Raw genomic sequence first — 17,772 nt, 5'->3', positions numbered from 1 at the left:
CATTTGCTATATATAAACAGAGAAGGAGTGACTTTGGGTAAGAAGGTGACTTTTATCTCTGTAAATAACATGGTTAAGACCAATACTAGAATACGACATATGGTTGGTGTCAGTATTTTAAAGGATGTTGAAAAATTAGAGAGTATCTAGAAGAAGTAGTAAAACTTATTCAGGGGGTGTTTCATATGAAGAGACTTAAAGAGATAAATCTGCTTAGCTTATCAACAAGGATATTTAGGCTTGACTCAATTACTTTACAAGTACACTTGCAGGGAATACATATCAAATATTAAAGACTCTTTCACTGAGTAGACAATAGGAAAACAAGAACCAATGGCTGGAAGTTTTAGCCATTAGATACTAGATACTAGGCGCACACTGCTAAAAATTTGTGATTATCCAGGAAGAAAGTGGATTTTTCCATCTCCTTATCCTTCAAATCGAGACTGGATTCCTTTATATAAGTTATGCTTCAACCAGACACAAGTTATTGGGGTTAATTCAGAGATAATTTGGAAAAATGTAATGTGTTGTGACAAACAGGAGATCAGACTTGATGATCTAATGGTCCCTTTTGGCCTTAAATTCTCTGAATCTGTCAAATTCCTTAAACTGTTTGAAATGTTCCATCTGGATCCAAATCTGCTTTTTTTTTCTTTTGTGTTTTCTAATGTTTTAATTGCATGCCCAGAGGCATGAGCCATTTTTTTAAGCATTAACAAGAGCCTGAAAAGTTTTCTATTTGTCAACATTTGGAAAAAAGTGGAATGATTATATTACCAAGGAATAGATTACCCAAGAAAATGGGGGCAAAAATGCAGGAATGTAAATGTGTAACAGATTATTAGACTTTGGGGCTTAAAGAAAGTGTTTTATTTTGTTTTCTATGATGATTGTAGTGCTTGGAAGGCAAATTAAACACAGAGACAGTTTGTTTAAACACGCATGTCTTCCATGGATGACTGTATGGCAAAAAAACAATTAAAACAATGTAAATGTTTAAATCTGGAAGTTCTGTGCCTCTCTCTGGTAGTAAAGCGAAATAGTGAGCCATAGGGAATTACTAGAAGAATGAACTTTATTAAGTGTTCATGGCCATCTGAACTAACCACCCATCCAGTATAAATGTGTTCTGGCAAAATAAGTGTTTGTGTTGCCATGGCCTGTCCCATAATGTTGTTTTCTTAAGCAGAGGTATTTTTCTAACTGAGATCTGAACAAGGACATAGGCAGGACACCATGATTTAGTCCTTGAAGAAAAAATAATGATTTGCAAGGAATGGCAAAAGGGAGCTGGCCTCAGAAGCAGTCGAATGAGAGAGTTTGTCACCTGGGGACAAGTGCAATACCCTGGAGAATCTCCTTCACTTGCATGCTACTTTTCTGCATGGGGAGAGTGAGTTGTTTCTATCGTGTGACCACCATGGTTTGGATTCTTTGAAGTTCTTTCCTTGAGGTGAATGTTTTTCACAATGAGGGATGTTGCTCGGTGGGAGAGGTGAAGATTCTCCAAGGCAAAAAAATGGCTTTCAGCAGCTTTAATTGTAGATGGGCCACAGCAGCAAGCCAGCTTGCTATGGATGCAGATCTGTTGAAAGAAAGCAGTTTTCCGCCACTAGGGCTGTATCAGATCTCCTAAAATGACAAAACTTGGGGCTCTTGCTGGTAGAGCTGTGTTGGCTAGGAGATGTGATATTTTCATACACCTTCCTGACATAGCTCTGTTGGCAGAACTTTGGAATGCAGACAAGGACATGGTGCAATCTGCAGGGGCAATAGGAAGGATCCCAGTTAATGTGGGGGTGGGGGGTGGGTCTTGAGTAGTAGCTGTAAGCAACCACAGCAGTATGGCTTTCTTGAAGTCACAAGGCTTCCAGAGCCACTACAGTGGTCTCCCAACATATGGTTCTGTTCTCTGCATTGTCCAAGGTCTGTCTGTATACCTGAATACCTGCAGGATAAGGAGATGAAATTGCTCCTTGCTCTGCAGGGTGGCAAACAGCTTCTTTCACATTAACTTAGCAAGGGTAATGTATATAAGAGAATCTTTCACGGTATTTTACCTCTAGACAGAAACTTCTGCAGGGAGGTTGATTGAGCTGCCTGTGCTGTCTGTTCTGAAATGGAAAACCATTCAAATCAATCTTGAACAAAAACAAAGCTTTAAAAACCTAGACTTTACGAACTTGTGAACCACCTGTAGATGGCCTTCAGAGAGTACCCAACTCTATTCTATGAGAACAAGGACAGAATTGTTCTGAGGAATGGCAACGAAGGGCAGATTGCAACAGGAGAGTTAAATGCTATGACTGAACCCTCATGGAATATCACCTTGCTCCCTTAGGCTTCTTCAAAAATCCAAACCCAAATTTATGTGACCTGAATCTTTTCTACCTTATGTTGGTTTTACACCAGTTTTTTAGACCAGTGTAACCCCACCAATAGCAATAAAGCAGTTCCAGATGACATGGAATAAGCCAAAAGAAAGTAGGCCCAAGGATGTTAACTGTGGGTTCAAATCTAGTGGCATTGCTATGCAGAGTTGTCTACAACAACTGAATGATAGAAATTAAAAATAGAAGTGACTGTCTGGGTTATTCAACCAAGAAATTTTAAACTTTTTTATAATGCAAACTGCATCCTAATACACTGACTCAGAAACCACCTCCCCTCCAGTTTGTGATTGGACAGTCCCCTTTGGATTTGTCAATATATTATACTCCAGCAGCAACTACAGCAGTTACTTTAAGTGAACAGTAAATTAGGAAAGTATGTGATGTATTATTTTTACCTTTCTGTTAATAAATTTACTGGAAACTTGGAAAAAAGTTGACAGCATACAATAGGATGTCAGCAAATATAGCTGGGACTGTACATTGGGAACATTGTTTCCTGACAATTTAAAACCGCTCTCATTGAGTGCTATAGCTAAATGTTTGCAGCTATAGAACTTCTACCCATTCCTCTGCTAAACAATTCTACAGCCTAACTGATGACCCAGTAAAGGGGGGGGGGGGGGGTTGTTATAGCCTGAAAAATTATTACAAACCACTTGTTGACTCATATAAGTGTGACCATCCTAATTATAGTTCAACTGGGGTGACATTTGTGCATAAGCAAAATCTTAGAAATAGATTTCAACACAATAAGCCAGTCTATCCCAGGAAGATGTCGTCATTCATATCTCAGTGCATTAGGAGCTTGGTCCAATGAGTTATTTCATTTAGAGCAGAAATCATTGCCATGGTTATCGCCTCAGGAAATAAATGATCTCAGAAACCTCTGAACCAAATGCTGAATTTTAATGGTGAGTGCTATGTGGGCTCTAACATCTGTCATAACTAGTAATCACACATCTACTACATTTTATACATATCAGTATAATAAGGTAACTGAGGGTTTGGTCAGATGCTGTTCATTGCCTCCAACATTTAAAACAGCCAAGAAATTGGCAAACCTATTGAACAGATGCGATTTATGGAAATTTTGTGATGGAGTTCATTTTACTTGGATCTGGTTTTATCCCTGTAAAGATCGTGACTTGGCCAAGAAGTTGGAATATATTCTTGTCCAAAATCGGTGTTTGTCCTGTTTCTAAAATACTGAAGGAGCTTTGCCAGGCCATTCAGTTTCTGGTCAAAACCTGGAGAAACTACCAGAACATATTTCTCTAAAACTTCTGAATTATATAACTGATTCTCTCAAGTCTTGTGTTGCAAATTTCTGAAACATTGCTAAGGTATTTGGCAGACATTCATTGACACAGGACTTTTCTCCAGGAATGGACTCCACTTGAATGAGCAAGAAAATAGCCTTCTGGGACCAGCGCTGGGAAGACTGAAAAGAAGACCTTTAAACTAGGAACTTGAAGGAGAGGGTTAAGAGAAACCCACAACATCTTCATGCTGAAAGTAAGTGTAAAACAGAAGGGATATCAAGTAAGTGATGGGGTAGCCAGAAAGAAAGGTCAACTGATGACTAGGAAGGAAATGGATAGAAACAACATCAGAGAAAATGGAAGTATTTAAATTCACATGTTCCACCTAGAAGCTCCAATAAGGTCAAGCAGAGATAAAAAAAACAAACAAACAAAAGATTATATACCCAAGGAGGAAGTCATGTTAGTAAAATGGAAGAACTGTAACTCCAAGTATGGGACACAAAGCTGGACATTAAAAGAATAACAGAAGCCTGCTAGAATAGTAGCCATAACTGGACTACAAGTGTTGAAAGGTACAGGCTGTTTATGAAGGAAATGAATAAGTGTGTGTGTGTGTGTGTGTGTGTGTGTTGAGAAACTATGGTCTATACTATCACATTTTATTTCAATACCATCTACCACCATTTTATATATATATATCAATTTATAGTAAATGAAGTGGTAGATAGTATTGAAATAAAATGCGATAGCATAGACCATAGTTTCTCAACCCTGGGGGTATATGACACAGGCAGGGGATACGCAGGCACGGAAAACCCCCACAGCAAGGGAGCACAGCCGCTGTTGCCGCCGGATTCATGTCCAGCCACTTGCCCCCACCCCAAAACCAGCAAGAGGCTGCTGCAGGAGGAGGAGGGTGAGCACACAGATACCCGCGCACTCCCCACTGACAGACAGGTAAGTTTTCTTTCTTTTTTTATCCTGCCTGGGCTTGGGTGGGGGCAGACCGAGATCCCCAGAGTGTGGGGGGGACACGGCTCTGCCCTGCTCCCTCCCCCACTGTGGGGACTGGCCCCATGACCCGGCCTGCCCAGGGCCCAATTCACTGCGGGTGGGAGGGCTGGCCGTGGCACCTAGCTCTTCCTGGCAGTCAGGGCAGGCTGCGATGATGGGAGAGGGGCTGCTGCCTGCCCCGCCCCAGAGCTGCTGCCACCGAATGCGGGGGAAAAGCCCTGTGCTGCCGCCAACCCTGCCTGTAGCCAGCCTGAGCTCTGGAGCAGCTGCAGCAGGCAGCAGTCAGGCTGCAAACAGCTGCACTGGGCTCCACAGCCCCAGCATCAGCTCCATGTTAGCAACTGCATGTGCACCTCAAAGTAGAGAGCGGGTTTATCCCCACTCTCTGCTCTGAGGCATGCGTGCAGTTGCTGCCAGCATGGAGCTGATGCCAGGGCTGTGGAGCCTGGGGCAGCTGTTTGCAGCCTGCTTGCTGCAGCTGCCCCAGAGCCCAGCTGGCTACAAACAGCTGTGCTTGGCTCCCAATCCCCATCATCAGCTCCATGATGGTGGCGACTTCACACGTGTCTCAGAGCAGAGAGCGGGGACAAACCTGCTCTCTGCTTTGAGGTGCAAGTGCAGTTGCCAGCATGGAGCTGATGCTGAAACTGCAGAGCCCGGTGCAGCTGTTTGCTGCCTCCCTGCTGTAACTGCCCAGAGCCCAGGCAGGATACAGGCGGTGCCAGTGGTGGCACAGGGCTTTTCTGGGCTGCACTGCCTCAGGCCCCCCCCCAGCCCCACGTCTGCTCGGAGCCACGGGATGCTGGAGCCTGGAGCAGCTCCTTTGCAGCCTCCTGGCTGCAGCCAGCCCAGGCTCTGGCTAGCTGCTGCCAGCCACAGAGCCCAGGCTGCTTGCAGCAAGGCTTGCGGCCTCCCAGCCACCTGCTGGGAACAGCCCGGGCTCCATGACTGGCAGTGGAGTGCCAAGCAAAATGGCCTCGCGTGCCATGCTCATTAGCATAGCGTGAACATTCTCCTAATTTGCTTATTAGTGTTTCAGATACTTATTGTGTTATTAAGGCCTGAAATATTTGGAAGCTTTGCAGCGAAGGCTAATCAGCACATTGGAAGCCCTTTCTGGGCTCACACCGGGCTGGGCACAGCGAGCATGATGGAAAACCTGATTGCCTGGTTACTTTCAAGCCTTGATCTGGGCATGGAGGGCTGCTGAGTCAGCTGGGGTTTTGCTGTGGCCTTGAGAACAACATACCCCACAACCCCCCAGACCTCTTGGAGCTAAAATGAGGCCACACTCTGCATCTCAAGTAGACTGTGGGCCAGTCTCCCCTAGGAAGTGCTTAGTGCCCTCACATGTGAGTTATTTGCAACAGGACAAAGCCCTGGGAACAAACTGTGGGGAGTAGTTCTGTGCCAGGCCCCCAGGGATGGCTTTCACTGGGACCTCATAGGTCTATTTGGTCGCTGCACTCTGCACAGCTTTGTTTTGCTGCAAATGGATGTTCACACTCTGCTCGGCTTTGTTTTGCTGGAAATGGATGTTCAATTTTTTTGCCATAGTTTTAAGAGGAGGAAGGGGTGAGAGAGATGGGGAAAGAGGGTGAGAGAGACAGACAGACAGACAGACAGACAAGGATATAGGGTGAGAGAGAGTGAGACAGGGGAGGGGGGAGGGTGAAGAGAGCAAGGGAAGCGGGGAGAGAGAGGGGGCAGGTAGCAACTGTAATTGTGGTGCAGGCAGGTGGTGTTGGCTGCTTCCAGGGCCACTGCAGCAGGGGCATGCGTGCTCCAGGGGTTGCCAAACCTGCCCTATAGACTTACCTCTCCGCGGCGCAGGCCTCTGCTTCTCCCCATCACCCTAACCCCTGCTGCAGCAGCCCCAGAAGCAGCTGACACCACCTGCCTGCTCCACAATTACGGTTGCTGCCTGTCCCCTCTCTTCCCCCTTCCCTCTCTCTCTTCACCCTCCCCCTTCCCTGTCTCACTCTTTCTCTATTGCCCTATATCCTTGTCTATCTGTCTCTTTCTTTCTCTCTTTCTCTCTCCCCTTCCTCCTTTGAAAACTATGGCAAAAATTTGGCACACCCCGCATAGCATGACGCTTTAAATTCCCCAACAATAATTTGGCATGCTACGCTTTGCATAACACTGGGTTCAGCCCTCCTAGCTTTGGCCAACATCACCTGTAGCCGAGGTACATTCTTGAGCACCCCTGGTGTAAAAGGTAGCATCCCTACCCACACCAGATCAGACATCTGTCATATCACGGCCTTATATACGCAGCCCTTCTTCCAACGTATAGCACATATTAGTCTGTAAATATAAAATCCCCTGGAAAATTGAGTGTTGGGGTACTTATTAAAATTTTCAGAAGTTAGAGGGTACTTGCTACTTAAAAGGTTGAGAAACACTGCTCTAGCAAATAGTGCATATTTCGATAATTATATTTTTCTGCTTTGATCTTAAAACTCAATGTAGGCAGACCCCTAGCATATTAGTAAAGCTCCTAGTTTCTCTTTAATTGGAGAAAAATGTGTTGTGTTATGTGATGATGTGCCTCACCATCTGCACCCTTCTTTTCGAAATTCTAGATCCGCTCAGGACGATAACTAGTTTGCAAGTGTTTGATTTTGTGCTTTAATGAACCAAGTGAAACTGGAAATTAGACGAAGGCTTGTGATGGTCAAATGAGTGAAGTTTTGGAATAGTTTTCTGAATCTGAATTGCTTCCAAATTGACAAGTTTACAGCAATCATACGACAAGATGTGTTGGTTCAGATCAATAAACAGTGCACAGGATGTGAATTCAAATATTTGCATCCCAGTGTTGGGGTTGAAAGGTAACTGTTTCTATGAGAGCAGGGCCTGGGAATTTCATGTTTTAAGGCTTCTACTGGTTGCCTTTAGGGGCCAAAAAGAGTCTTTTTTCCCCTTCATTAATATTTTTTTACTTTGGAGGGATTTATGCTTTCTTCTGAAGCACTGGATATTGGCCAGCATGAAATTTGATTGGGGTGTGGTCCTGCTGGTACTTAAAAGTATTTCAAGTGCCTGGTTGGAAGGTCTTACTCTGTGTTTGCTAAGGGTGAAATCAAATGCTAGATTTAAGGTCAGGAAGGAATTTTTGCTCCAGGTCAGATTGGCAAGAACTGTGGAAAGGTTTGTTTTCCTCTGTAGCCTAAGGTATGGTCCTCTGAACATATACTAGCATAATCACTTCTGACATTGCAGTGGCAAAGCATTAACAGTGCCCTTCTCTCCTCTGTTTTTTACTTGTGGCATGTCACAGCGAGTTTTAGTTTGGTTTTCCTTATATGTTTTGTGGCTGTGGTATATGAAAGTTGTAGTAGACGGTTTTTAGGACTTTTAACACAAATGGTTGTCTGCAAATGCAGGGGACTGAACCTGACAGCTTAAGAGTCCCCTTCCCATCCTGTGTTACTATGAACACACACATGGCGTATAACAGAGAACTTTAGCCCTGCTATGGAGTGGGGGAGAGCCAGGTGAAAGAAAGCAACAGGGTCTCTTTAAGGCTAGGATTATGTAGCAGAAGGGAGAGGGTTGGCTGCCTGTAGAAGGGGAAGCACTGACAACCCAGCCAGAGAGGCTGAGACACCAGTGGCCAGAAAAGACACCAAGTGGTGAGCAAGGTGCATTTTGTAGCAACATGGGGGTAGAGGAAAGCCGCCAGCTACAGGTAAGGACAGGAACCCCTCAAAGACAACAGTGGAACCCAACCACCTCTGTCCCTGTTTTGTTTTGCAAAGCTTGTAGCAGGCTACAGGGACATTAGCAGGGAGGGAAGATGGGGGATTGGCAACACCTGGGACAAGTAGGTAGGACACCCAGTCAGCTGACTGAGGGAGAGAGGATAACTGGCAGAGGCAAGAGGGAGACTGGCCTCTATGACAACGAAGGATGCAGCCCTGCAGGAAGACAAGGAGAAATGCAAGCCCAGCAAGAGGGGCTGCAGCCCAAGAGGAGGAGCCTCTGATGATGAATAGAGAGTGAGTACACCCAGAAGGCTGAGGACTGTTTATTAACACAGGAGAAGTCCTGAGGAGTAAGTGCACCCAGAAGACTGGGGACTATTTATGTTGGCTCAGGAGGGGACTGGAGACGTGGGTGCATACCAGGGACCATTTATATTGATTCAATAGGGGTTCACTTTTCTTTTCTTTTATCTTTCTTACTCTGCTCATTTGTTGGTAGCACCTGGTGGACCAGATAACTGTAAGAGGGAGGTATAGAGGCTGCAGAAAAGAGTTCTCAGCACCCTGTGAGTTTTTCCCCTGCCTTTTTTGTTGTTAACCTTTTTCTAATATTTTGCAGTGGTCTTGGAGGTAGAGGCCCAGGAGAGGGTTGAAGGCCCACAGGGTCCAGAGGTCCTGACTGAAGTTAGGCAAGCTGGGACCCAACAGGTTTGGAGCCCCCAACCAAAGATAGGAGGGGGAGAGGGCAAGGTAGAAAAGGGCATCCCTGCACTGCTTAGGCAAGTGTGGTGCTGGAGGAGTAGAGGCAAACCATTCTCAGCTGGACTCTGGCTACCCAAAAGGATATGGTTGTGGAAATTGCCACATCTAAGGTGGAAGCAAAACTTAGATTGTTTACTATGACAAAATCAGGAGGCCAAGATAATCTTCATCCCCAAATGTGGAAGAGTTAGCATGAAGTAGCAACTTCTTTAATAAGGATCTTCAGTGAAACTGCCCATTCAGGGACAATGTGTTATGACTGGAGAACAGCAAATATAATGACTATATTCAAAAAAGAGAGAAACAGGGTGATCCAGGCAATTACAGGCCAGTTAATCCTAGATAACATATTGAATCTAACATCAAGGCATGGCAAGCAGGAGAGAGGAGCCAGACTAGGGGGCCAGGGTGAACAAACAGGTGCCACACAGCCACCAGAGGGCAACGCAACCACCCCTGGTTCGAATCACTGTCCCCGATTCAGGCCGAATCCAAATCAAATATGGCCCATTTCGCACACCCCTAATGGCAATATCACACCCCTAATGGCAATATGTGTTTGCCATTGACTTAAGTAGTATTTTACCTGTGGCTTCTTAAAGAAGACACTCGCTTCTTCTGCTCTGTCAATTACGTTATGTAATGGAACCTGAGAAGAGTGTAAAATAATTAAGTCTGGATCATGCTTAAAAGCCATCAAGGTTTCCATTGACAAAGATTTCTGGGAAGCACAAGGCCAAGAACAGCTAGGCAAAGAAAACCTCTCACGCTGCTGTCTGGCATTTCTTATTTGTATGTGAACTAAAAACAGATTTTTCAAAGTATGATCTAGCTCTGTGCTCAGGTGTCTGTCACTAGTAAAGCATCTAAAAGGAGCTTGTGCACATTTGGGATATTCAGAAAGCCAGTTAGCCAAGTGTAAGTTGTCTGTGCCCTCTGAGGAGGGGGCATAGTTTTGGGATGTTGTGGGTGCATTTACGCATGCAATTAATGCACAGTAAGGTTACTGCACAGCAAGATGTGGCCAGGAATGTATCTACACATGCCCCATGTCAGGCTCAGATTTGTGCCCAATGGGAGCAAGCCCAGTCTGCCCTGGCCTGCTCTGGCTCCCTGCAGCAGCCAGGGTGAGCACCAGGCTTCCCTGGTGCCAACCCGGGGGCTGGCAGGGGGCATGGGAGCCAGTCCCAATTGTGCATGGGGCTGGGAAACCTATGCTGATTACAGGGGCAGACATCTCCCGGCCCCATGCATATTGTGACCCATCCTTATGTTTAGAGGACCAGGAGATGGCTGCCCCTGCAGCCAACACAACTCTCTCAGCATTAGAGCTTATCGAGACTGCAGTGGCCCCCTGGACTGACCATTCAGCATCTACATGTGCGCTACTGCACATTACCTAATGTGCTGTTTATCTGGTACCTGTATGTGTTGGTACTAGCAAATGGTGCATTCGGCTAATTTAATGTGCAGTTAAGTCCAGCGCATGTGTAGACAGTGATTACTGCACATTAGTCCAATATGCAGTAAAGCGTCTTGTGTATAAACATGTCCTATGGGTGTGGCTGTTGAGCAGGAACATAATAGGGTATTTGTGGTTATCTGAAAGGGAGCATAAAAAGAGGCAGCAGCTGATCAGGTAGTAATCGACAGGCCATGCCAGGACATATCCAAATAGTTAGGTATGAGATGGAACTAGTTCTTGTTGCTGGGCTGCAATACAGATGCTATTGTAGAGAAAAGCCAAAGATACCTGCTGCATATAAAAACAGCATTAGTCCAAGAAAAGCAGGTAAAAGTGTGTGATGCTTAAGTGATTTTTTTTTCTTTATCCAAGAAAAGTGAAAGGGAACAAACAATAGTGAGAGACATGAATGAAAGAACTGAATTAAACTTAATATAATTAAACTTGAATTAAGGAATGACTCGTAGGTTATTTTTCAGACTTGGCATTTCCTGATTGTTGCTCCAGTTAGCAGTCTAATAGCTTATACCATTCGTCTGCTGGGGTTGGGAAATCCAGACATTTGGAGAAAATCAGATTCTCCCATTTCAAGTGTTTGCAAGCACGTGTTTTGTAGCCACACTGGGGTAGAGGAAAGTTGCACTTCTACAATAAAGGCCAGCACAGAGACAGTTGTAATGCTACCTCCATAACATTGAGAAAGGACTGGCCCAATTCTTCACGAGTGGGATCCAAGCCAGACATGTGTGTGTTTGTGAGCTGTGGGTTGACTGTTTCAGGGACTCTCCAAGAGCACAGACTCCATTAGCATTAGTCAGGGTTTCTGACACTGCATGCACCATTTTCTTGGTAAGAGCTAGTTCCTCTCTGTTCCTCTACAAGAAACATTTTTGTAGTAATACTCCTGTTTCCTTGAAGCATTTTTCAGTGGCAAATCACCATCTGGTCAGTAGTTTTGGAGGAAGGTGTGCTGTGTTCTGTCTTGAAAGCTCAAATCTTCCACAGTATTTAAGAATCTGACACTCATTAAAATCATGCCTTTGGAGGGACCTTACATGCCTGTAGCAGACTAGGCTTGAAGGGGCTGAGAGAAGGCTGCACACATCAGACAGTAGCGAACTGAAGGTTTACAGGGGTTGAGACCCACCTACAGGCAATCTATAGTGATTCTAGGCTGCTTAGGGGGACTGGGCCACTTGAGATGAATGAGTGGCTGGCCACAGGAAGCTAGAAGACTGTGAGAGACAGAGAAGAGAGAGACAGTCTAATTGAAGACCCAGGGCTGCAAGACTAGAAGCATCTGCACCCAACAGGACCAGAGCCAGAGACCGCCTCAAAAGGAAGACTGCGGGTGGAGAGAGAAGCAGACAGCCAGAGTCACCTTCACAGGGGCTGGAGAAGACTCAGGACCATGAGTGTGCCCTGTGTAGGCTATTCTAAGTTGTGTTATTGAGGACTGATTTTTGTTTAAAAGTTTTCCACAGAGCAACTGCACCCAGGAAATAAAGGACTGAATTGAGTTTTAAGATGATCTGAGCTAAACAAATCCCCAACTCACTACAGTGCCCTAGGCATTATTCTTTATTGCTTGGAAGGAAACATATGTACTAGTGAATGCTGTAAGACAAGTAGTGGTGCTGTGTTTGGACAGTTCTGTAGGGAACAAAGGTTACTGCTGTCAACATGAAATGAAATGAAGGCTCCTGCATTTTATCTCTTACCCAAATAACATCTGTCTCTTACTCCTGTGCTTCATCCAGAGCTTGGCTGCTCATGGGGGTGTTGGCTAGCAACAGAGAACTCTTGCTTGCAACTATACTTGCTCTGAACAGTTTTGTGTGTGACCCAAACTAATGTTAATGCAGAAAAACAGAAGCCTCTGCTGCACAGTGCACAGGCATTAGCAGTAGGGCAACAAATCTTTCATCCTGTTTACAGAACAAGACATTTGGCTGCTTCTTTAGACTTGGAGGGGAAAAGACCATTAACAGCTCTGAAGACTGAAAACTGAGTGGCTGGAAATCTAAGCCCATGAAGACAGACTTGGGGTAAGCACTCCATTAATAGCCTCTGAAGCTAGTGGGGGACATCGGTAAGAAGCAAGGAGGGAAATTATTTGATGCATTCTTAGGCATCACCCATTATCCTTCCCTTTGAAGACCCCTGCTTCCCTTTGAAGACCCCTGCTTCTAGTTACCTGTAATGTTGTCATTTGGGCTGAAATTGTCTCTGTTAGTTGTCTGCCTGAAGCCTGGATATTTTTTCCTTTCCTTTTTAATTTCAGTCAAAACAGTTCAGCTGTTGGTTAGAAAAGGGTTATAGAAAAATAGCCATGATGCAGTGCTTTGTTTTCTTCATGTTTAAAATAAACCCAAACACTGGCTACCTCTTTCTTGAGTAGCTCTCATGCCCCCATATTTTGGAAGATGATTGAAAATTGGCCTTTGATTTAAGGACGGGCTTTTTGCCATCCATGTAAAAATCACACAAATTTGACCATGTTATAAAGATTTCAGCAATTGCAGCTGGTATACATTCAGTACAAACTTGATTTTAGCAGCTGTGATCTCTGAAGACTCCACTGTCTGATTCAGGACTCGGGTTGGAGATGGCAAGATACAAGGGGTCAATCTTTGAGAGAATGGTCAGAAAGGGTTTGCACCCACTAGACACAGAAGCCAAGATTCATATGCCTCTGCTGGTTGTCCCTTTCTGCTATGTTCCTGAGCATATTTAGAAAATTAATTACACCCATTAAAGTGTCTTGAGAAAACATTAATGGCTGTAGATGGGCTGATTAGTTTGAGACTTCCTATTTCTCCTAGCCTCATTATTCTGTAATGAACACACTACGGGCTAGATCCTATACATGTAGGATCACCTAAGTGTGATCCTAGTGTACGCTGCTCAAGTCCCTGCAGAACAGTTAATGCAAAAGGTAGATGGGTCCTCCTCCTGACCGTTGCTTTTTACAATTTAGGCTTAAAGGTAAGCTGATGGCTGATGTTACAAAAGTAGGTATACTGATGTGTTTTTCAGGGACCCAAATAGGGTGGAATAGGATCATTGTTAGATGCTTATGTCCATTAGGCATCCAGTGGGTAGAATAGGATCTGCCCCTGTATACATTGTACAGTTAAACTGACAAACAGCTTCCCATGTTAATTGCACCAATAAAATCAACCAAAAAATTAAAGGCATCCCATTTACAAGCTATTAAGGGCCACTGGGACAAGGAGGCAGGGCTCAACTGTTTCTTTACCCTAATCACGAGGGGGAGATGATGGGGTCAGCACCACACTCCTACCAAAGTAGCACATGTATATAATAGTGGACAGTAGGGCTGTGAGAAGCTTCGGTCCCTGATTTGATTCAGCAGAGATTTGGCCCGATTCAGTGGCCAAATCTCTGAATCCAAATCGAATCAGGAGACCCTCTAATCTCTCCGAATTGAATCAGAACCCTCCAAATCAATTTGAAGAGATTCAGAAAGATTTGGCGATTCGGACATAAGTATTTAAGCTTTAAGTATTTTTTCTATATACCTCAAGGTCCCAGGTGGCTCATGAATGCTGAGATGGTGGGGCAGATGGAGCGTCCCACAGAATTGCAGTGAGCTCACCAGCATGTTCGGCAGCAGACCTAGAAGTGGACCAGAAGCACTTCTGGTCCACTTTTGGGTCTGCCGGGGAGCGCACAGGGGTCCCCCCCACCCCGCACCTCCCCGGCTTGGCAACTGGTGCCTCCTGGATCTGGGGGGGCACCCAGGGTCCCCCCATGGCTGATCGCTGAGCCGGGTGGGCACAGGGGGCCCCCCAGAGTGCACAGTGGTGGACCCGGAAGTGGACCCAGAAGTGGACCGCAAGTACTTCTGGTACACTTCCAGGTTCACTGCCGAGCGTGCGCAGAGGCCCCCTGCAGTCCTGTGGGATGCTCCATCTGCCCCAGCATCACAGTGTTCATGAGCCGCACCTGATACCTCGAGGTATGAAGAAAAAACATTTAAAGCTGTGTCTATGGCCGAATCATTGATTCTGTGAATCAGCACTGAATCTTCAGATTCGGATTCGGCTGAATGGAATCAGGGGCAGTGGTCCAAATCAACTAATCAAATCACTGTCCCCAATTCAGGCCAAATCCGAATCGAATATGGCCTGTTTCACACACCCCTAGTGGACGGGTTCACACTATTGTATGGTACCACTTTATCCCAAAGCAGACTATTAGCATATGACTTCTGAAGTAATACTTTGGAGAAGAAATCAATTTCTGGTTAAATGTCCCCTTTCCTGGCAACAAATATAAACTTAAGTTAATATATCTATAGCCCTATTCCTCCCTCTTGAACAATACATTTACAAAGTAATTGTTAATTAGGTATCGTTAATTCTGTATACTCCTTAAAGGAAACAAAAAATCTCAATGATGAAACAGAGAGATCCAGAATATCATGCTCTTTTAGCATTAATTTATCAATTTTGATTCTTCTATGGAATTTTTTAAATACACAGTGGGCGCATCTACACATGCACTTTACTGCAGAGTTGACTTATTAGCTCAGCAGTAAACTGTCACTGTCTACATGTGCGGTGCTGTTAGGCTGCAGTAAACTAGTTAACTGCCCAACACAAGTACTATCCTACAGCAGAGTATTTGCATGCACTCAAATGCATGTGTAGTAGGGGTGTGCTAAATGGGCCATATTCAATTCAGATTCAGCCCAAATCAAGGGACTGTGATTCAATTCATTGATTCAGATCAGTGTCCTGATTCGATTTGGCTGAATCCGAATCTGAAGATTTGATGCTGGTTCAGTGAATCTGTGATTCAGCCATAAACACAGCTTTAAATGTTTTTTCTATATATCTTGAGGTACCAGGCATGGCTCGTGAGTGCTGAGATGGTGGGGTGGATGGAGCATCCCACAGGAGTGGGGGCAGGGGGCCCTGCATGCTCAGCAGCAAACCTGGAAATACTTCTGGTCCACTTCCAGGTCTGCTGCACAGCGTGCGAAGGATGCCCCCCCGCACCCGCTCAGCTCAGCAATCAGCTGCAGGGGGACCCTGGGTGCCCTCCCAGACCCAGGAGGCACCAGTCACTGAGCTGGAGGGGTGGGGGTGGGGCAAGGGTTCCCTGCGCGCTCCGCAGCAGACCCAGAAGTGGACCGGAATTGCTTCAGGTCTACTTCCAGGTCCACCACCAAGTGCGTGGGGGACCCCACCGTGCTCCCATGGGATGCTCCATCCACCCTAGCATCTCAGCATTCACAAGCCACCTGGTACTTTGAGGTATGTAGAAAAAACATTTAAAGCTGTGTCTGTGTCCAAATCATCAAATCTCTCTGAATCGATTCAGAGGTTTCTGATTCAATTCGGAGAGATTAAAAGGTCTCCTCATTCGGATTCGGAGATTCAGCTGCCATATTGGGCTGAATTGAATCGGCGACTGAAGCTTCCCACAGCCCTAATGTCTAGACAGTGACCAGGGCTGGCTGGGGCACAAGGGTGCTATATTGTGGGGGCTGCCTGCCAGCTAGCCCCACACTGTAGCACCCTCATGTCCCAGCTAGACCCTCTGTTGTATGTTGAGGCAGGGTGGAGCAGCTCCAGGATGGCAGGCTGCCCCGCTGGGGCTCTACTAGCAAGGGATGCACTGCCCCAACTCAGTGTGCTGTGGTCCCAGGTGCACGTTTCAATGCAGTACCTGGGAGCGATAAACTTCAGTGCGCTAAGTACTAGAGTTTATTGTGTCGTATTAATATGTGCATGTAGATGCACCCTGTGAAATACACAGACTAATTCCAATTTTGTCAACTTCAAGCCATGTAACACTATTTTCTAGGCACATAAATATATAAGATTTACGAAGTTTGTAGGGGTTTAAAGTGGCCTTTGAAAATACCTAACTGAAAGTGCCTCTATAGATCAATGTGCTTCCCTACAGGTTTAGGTGGATAATGCTTCCTATAGTGAAAATCTGGCTGAGATTTAAAGACGTGAGATATGCCAAGAGCCAGAGTTTGCAGTTTTCTTGTTACATCCTTTAGAACCCTGTAGTCTTTGTAAACTTTTTTTTTCTTTAGCAAATCTGGAAATAATTTTTGAGGACATCAAGAAAGTTCACTGGTGGTTTCAATATTATTTGTTTCTAGAATTTTTGTTATTTTCCTCTTGCTTGTCTGCCCAACATGGGTTATTGACACTCACACAAATATGTATTCATTACCATAATAAAAGGCTCAGGAATGTTGTACAGTCTTGGAAAGCATAAGAGATAAGGCAGAGCTATCAGGCTACAACAGCTGTATTGTACAAAATGTTAAACACACTAGCTAAGGCAAACAATTAAAAACTATTAGAAGCTCATCTTGTCCTATTCATGAAAGCCTACAAAAGAGTGCTAATGAACAGTGCTGAAATGTCAGTCTAATCAAACCAAATATAAACAAACCATGGGTTCGGGTATCAGGCAGTATGAATGACTGGTTACCAATTATTTTTTTGGTATTACAGAACACCAAGATCAGTCTGGGAAAAAATAGGTTGAAGAGATTAGCAATAATTTAACCATCAAACTCAAACACATTTTCCATGAAATATGAGAGCCACAAAGCTTTGAGAAATCTGGATTGTGCCCCTAAGTAGGACCACCCTCAAAGATGGGGAGAAAAAGAAAATGATTTGGGGTCTGGCAGATAGAGAAAACCCTAGAAGGGAACTGGAGACTTCCAGAAAAGGCTCAGGGGGGACAGAGAGAATTTGGACAAACAAATGAGCAAAATACTGTAATAAATGTGGGGCAAACAAGGAATGAGATGAGGAAAAATAAAAACCATTGACTGCAAATAGTGGGAAAGGGAAAGGAAACAAGCAAAACATGGATGAAGCACAGCAAAGGTGCTAGGAGGTAAATCTGTCACAGAAATGAAGACTTTTTCCCTTCAACGCAGCATGAACCAGTATGTCTCAGAGCACCTCGGTGCTCTGCTCCTAGAGAGGAGAAACTGCCAGGGAGAGAGACAGAGCCCTGGCAGGTCATAATGAGCCCAGCTGAGTGTTGCCAGGGTAATGAGCCCAGCTGCGGGTTGCCGGGGCAACTAAGGAGAGCCAGCTGCCTGTAGGAGGCAGGGCCTGGCCCTTATAAAGCCCAGGGCTGAG

At 45.1% G+C, this 17,772-nt stretch overlaps 1 long non-coding RNA gene across 2 annotated transcripts in view; it reads left to right on the top strand.

Moving 5' to 3' along the window:
- Nucleotides 1-17,772, top strand: part of LOC102375036 — a 73,605-nt gene that overhangs the window by 40,103 nt on the left and 15,730 nt on the right. The window contains exons 3-4 of one of the 2 annotated variants that reach the window (XR_003092597.1): nt 3,780-3,911; nt 12,554-12,663. This is a non-coding gene — a long non-coding RNA (uncharacterized LOC102375036). The remainder of the gene's footprint in view (nt 1-3,779; nt 3,912-12,553; nt 12,664-17,772) is intronic. The other variant, XR_003092598.1, reaches the window with a different exon arrangement.

Source organism: Alligator sinensis, unplaced genomic scaffold (assembly GCF_000455745.1).
Source record: "Alligator sinensis unplaced genomic scaffold, ASM45574v1 scaffold755_2, whole genome shotgun sequence".
Lineage (NCBI taxonomy): Eukaryota > Metazoa > Chordata > Crocodylia > Alligatoridae > Alligator > Alligator sinensis.
This window is presented reverse-complemented; position numbering and strand designations above follow the sequence as displayed.